This window comes from Scophthalmus maximus, chromosome 10, assembly GCF_022379125.1.
Source record: "Scophthalmus maximus strain ysfricsl-2021 chromosome 10, ASM2237912v1, whole genome shotgun sequence".
Classification (NCBI taxonomy): Eukaryota; Metazoa; Chordata; class Actinopteri; order Pleuronectiformes; family Scophthalmidae; genus Scophthalmus; species Scophthalmus maximus.
The window spans coordinates 1457501-1462500 of record NC_061524.1 but is presented as its reverse complement, the minus strand read 5'-3'; the positions used below and the strand labels follow the sequence as shown (position 1 = coordinate 1462500).

Genomic DNA, 5000 nt, shown 5'->3' with positions numbered 1-5000 from the left:
GAGAGATTTCAGTGAAAGAGATTCATCCATCAACTCTTTCTCAAAAAATGCAAACGCTTGAGAAGCAGCAACTACTGAACGATGCTTCTGAAATCTTTGCTTTGAACTCGTCTCTCCACAGTTTGCACGACACAGAAACATAAAAACCAACGTCTCCGCTGGAATTCAGACAGAAAACAAGCGAATCACTTTGTCAAACCTCGGATCTAGAAACATCGCTGAAGGGACGAGCAACGCGCCTCCATAACTCTGACGCGTTGTCATGGAGACCACATGTGAGGCAGAGAAGAGTCCGTCACCGGACGTCAAGTCAAGATCAGTATTGTTATTAAAAATAAAATAAAATCTGTATTTCACTCAAACTGAAAAACGACTCTGCAACGGGAGCAAAGTTTGATTTGTGACTTTAAATTCTCGTTTTAATGAAAGAAAAATGATGATTATTTAATTGGACAAAAGGTCAAGTGAGAGTTTGAAGCTATTTCAGTTTTTCCCTCGACGACCAGATACTGTGGCAGAACAAACCTCGGCACTGCCATGACGACGGGCGAGAGGATCTGAAGACAGAATCTCTCTCCACGCGTCTGTAATCGATGCGCTGCCGGCAGCCGCCCGGACTCTGACCTTTGAACCTTGTGGCCAGAGGAATCACGCGTTGAAAGAGGACGCGAGCGGAGGTCCCGTGAGGACGTCCCGGGGGAATGAACGCCGCCGTAACGCCGTCGCCGTGTCGCCGCGTCGAACGCTGGCTGACTGACTGGAGTTTGGACTTTCAGGCCTCAGTGAGTTTTAAACCTCTGATGTTAAAGCAGATCAGTTCTCTAAGCCTGATAAAGTGCGTAACAAAGATCTTCTAGTAAAAAGGCGAAAACATTTCAGTTGAGCGTTGCATTTATTTGGCCTGGGACCCAGATGAATTCTGGGAGCTCATTTCAATTTGCTCTGCCAGGAAGTGATTTCCCTCCGGCAGAAAACTCGCCGGTCCGTATTAATAACTATAAATATATAACTATAATATAAAACTACTGATTTATTCTTTTTGTTTGCGACGAGTGAACAAAAAATGTCCTCACAGAAAAGAAAAGAAGTGATCGAGGAAAGGACTTGTACCTCGTACATGACATCACGTTTCTGCGGAGACATTTTCGTGCCGTCAGGAACCGACGCCAAAATTGGAAGTGAGAAAAGAAAACAACGCAAAGTAGTAAATCTCCTCTCGTGCACCGGGCCTGACAGAAAGTGGACACGTGCGTGTAAACAGAGCGGCGAGCGGCACATCCTCCCCGTGTCAACGCGAGTCGTATTAATGGAACCAACCGCTTTTAAATAAACACGGCGTGCGCTCGCCCAGCCGGCGCTCATGAATCACACAACTTTATCAGCACGGCGACGACGTCCAGGCAGCGGCGGCGACAAAGTGCTACTGAGAAATACAAACATGCTGACAGAGGAAAACACACACACACACACACAGATCACAGAGATGATTTTCAAAATGGCCGACAGGAAACCACAGGCGAGCTGGAGGAGACGTCCAGGAGATGATTGCCCCCTCGTCTTATGAATCCATCCCTGCGTTTTGTTTTTTATTCAATGTGTGTGTGTGTGTGTGTGTGTGTGTGTGTGTGTGTCTGACGGTCTCGTCCAGTTAAACTGTCGCCGAGACACAAACTGGGACCAACTCGAAAAAAACAGTGACAGCGCGTCATCGTTACACATGAGGCCGATGACCTCATCACCGCCAGGGAACAGGCGACAGACGTCAGGGACGCCGCTGCTTGTGACGTCATTTCAAAAGAAACACACACACATACACACACACACACACACACACACACACAGACACACACACACACACACACACACACACACACACACACACAACAGAGGATCGGGAACAAGGACATACCTGCTGCACACGAAATCTTTGGTACGAAGATGATTGACGTGAAATAAAAAACGCCCCACATTCTCTTGAAAAGCAGGTCAAGAGGTCAAGAGGTCAAGAGGTCAAGAGTTCAAGACGTGGCACTTTCCTGGACTAATATCTACAGTTTCCTGTTTTAACCTGCTTAAGACAGGAAACTGTCATGTTTGTTTGTCTGTCTGTTTGTTGTTCTGTTTGTTTGTTTTTCTGTTTTTCCTGTTTGTTTGTTTTTCTGTTTGTTTTCTGTTTGTTTGTTTGTTTGTTTGTCTGTCTGTCTGTTTGTTTGCTTGTTTGTCTGTTTGTTTGTCTTTCTGTTTGTTTGTTTGTCTGTTTGTTTGTCTGTTTGTTTGTTTGTCTGTTTGTCTGTTTGTTTGTCTGTTTGTTTGTTTGTTTGTCTGTTTGTTTGTCTGTCTGTTTGTTTGTTTGTCTGTTTGTTTGTCTGTTTGTTTGTTTGTTTGTCTGTTTGTTTGTCTGTTTGTTTGTTTGTTTGTCTGTTTGTTTGTTTGTTTGTTTGACCAATGTGGACGGACGAGACCCGGGCCAAGAGAGAAACTGTTAAACTTCGGAGCGGATCCAGAAAAAGAGAAGTTGTTTTTTTAAAAATGACTTTTTTATCGTTGTGATGAAATGTTTGATTTGACAGTTTCACAATTTTCCAGGGAACAATTCCAGACGACCTTGAAGAACTCCAGAACTTTTTACATTTGCCAGACAATATAAAAACAGGCATATTTAAGGGCTGTCATTTATTTGGTTTAACTTTTTTATCAATCTTCCACAATGTAAATTATGATTTCACGATCTGCATTGTTGTTTTTTTGACTGAGCGATGAAGCCTGATTGAATTTCAGGAATGAGCTCTACTTATTATTATTATTATTATTATTATTATTATGATTTACAGGTGAAAACACTCCTATACTGAGTTGATCAGCGAGGAGGGAGTTTGTTTTAAAATGCAGATGTGAGATGTTTCTCAAGAAGCCGGGAGCTTCTCTGACAGCGTTTCTTAAAATGTGCACAATTTGAATCAAATCTGGTGAAATCTGGAAAAAAAAAACTTCACACACTTCACTGAAAATCAAATCCTCCACTAACTGTACCTGTCTGTCACTGCACCTGTCTGTCAGTGTCTCAGTGTCTCTGTCAGTGTCTCTATCAGTGTCTGTCTCTGTCAGTGTCTCTGTCACTGCACCTGTCTGTCAGTGTCTCAGTGTCTCTGTCAGTGTCTCTATCAGTGTCTGTCTCTGTCAGTGTCTCTGTCAGTGTTTCTGTCAGTGTCAGTGTCTCTGTCAGTGTCTCTATCAGTGTCTGTCTCTGTCAGTGTCTCTGTGTCTCTGTCTGTGTCTCAGTGTGTCAGTGTCTCTGTCAGTGTTTCTGTCAGTGTCAGTGTCTCTGTCAGTGTCTCTATCAGTGTCTGTCTCTGTCAGTGTTTCTGTCAGTGTCAGTGTCTCTGTCAGTGTCTCTATCAGTGTCTGTCTCTGTCAGTGTCTCTGTGTCTCTGTCTGTGTCTCAGTGTGTCAGTGTCTCTGTCAGTGTCTCTATCAGTGTCTGTCTCTGTCAGTGTTTCTGTCAGTGTCAGTGTCTCTGTCAGTGTCTCTATCAGTGTCTGTCTCTGTCAGTGTTTCTGTCAGTGTCAGTGTCTCTGTCAGTGTCTCTATCAGTGTCTGTCTCTGTCAGTGTCTCTGTGTCTCTGTCTGTGTCTCAGTGTGTCAGTGTCTCTGTCAGTGTCTCTATCAGTGTCTGTCTCTGTCAGTGTTTCTGTCAGTGTCAGTGTCTCTGTCAGTGTCTCTATCAGTGTCTGTCTCTGTCAGTGTCTCTGTCAGTGTCTCTGTCAGTGTCTCTGTCAGTGTTTCTGTCAGTGTCAGTGTCTCTGTCAGTGTCTCTATCAGTGTCTGTCTCTGTCAGTGTCTCTGTCTGTGTCTCAGTGTGTCAGTGTCTCTGTCAGTGTCTCTATCAGTGTCTGTCTCTGTCAGTGTCTCTGTGTCTCTGTCTGTGTCTCAGTGTGTCAGTGTCTCTATCAGTGTCTGTCTCTGTCTGTGTCTCAGTGTGTCAGTGTCTCTGTCAGTGTCTGTCTCTGTCAGTGTCTCTGTCAGTGTCAGTGTCTCTGTCAGTGTCTCTGTCAGTGTCAGTGTCTCTGTCAGTGTCTCTATCAGTGTCTGTCTCTGTCAGTGTCTCTGTCTCAGTGTGTCAGTGTCTCTGTCAGTGTCTCTATCAGTGTCTGTCTCTGTCAGTGTCTCTGTGTCTCTGTCTGTGTCTCAGTGTGTCAGTGTCTCTGTCAGTGTCTCTATCAGTGTCTGTCTCTGTCAGTGTCTCTGTCAGTGTTTCTGTCAGTGTCAGTGTCTCTGTCAGTGTCTCTATCAGTGTCTGTCTCTGTCAGTGTCTCTATCAGTGTCTGTCTCTGTCAGTGTCTCTATCAGTGTTTCTGTCAGTGTCAGTGTCTCTGTCAGTGTCTGTCTCTGTCAGTGTCTCTGTGTCTCTGTCTGTGTCTCAGTGTGTCAGTGTCTCTGTCAGTGTCTCTATCAGTGTCTGTCTCTGTCAGTGTCTCTGTGTCTCTGTCTGTGTGTCAGTGTGTCAGTGTCTCTGTCAGTGTCTCTATCAGTGTCTGTCTCTGTCAGTGTCTCTGTCAGTGTCTGTCTCTGTCTCAGTGTGTCAGTGTCTCTGTCAGTGTCTGTCTCTGTCAGTGTCTCTGTCAGTGTCTCTGTCTGTGTCTCAGTGTGTCAGTGTCTCTGTCAGTGTCTGTCTCTGTCAGTGTCTCTGTCAGTGTCAGTGTCTCTGTCAGTGTCTCTGTCTGCGTCTCAGTGTGTCAGTGTCTCTGTCAGTGTCTGTCTCTGTCAGTGTCTCTGTCTGTGTCTCAGTGTCTCAGTGTCTCTGTCAGTGTCTCTGTCAGTGTCTCAGTGTCTCTGTCAGTGTCTCTGTCAGTGTCTCAGTGTCTCAGTGTCTCTGTCAGTGTCTCCGTCAGTGTCTCTGTCTCTGTCAGTGTCTCAGTGTCTTTGTCAGTGTCTCTGTCAGTGTCTCAGTCAGTCTCTCTGTCTGTGTCTCAGTGTTTCTGTCTCTGTCAGTGTCTCAGTGT

The 5000-nt window shown here is 45.2% G+C and overlaps 1 protein-coding gene across 2 annotated transcripts in view; it reads right to left on the bottom strand.

Annotated features, from left to right (window-relative positions):
- Positions 1 to 5000, bottom strand: part of epas1b (endothelial PAS domain protein 1b) — a 42322-nt gene that overhangs the window by 36867 nt on the left and 455 nt on the right. The window lies entirely within an intron of this gene.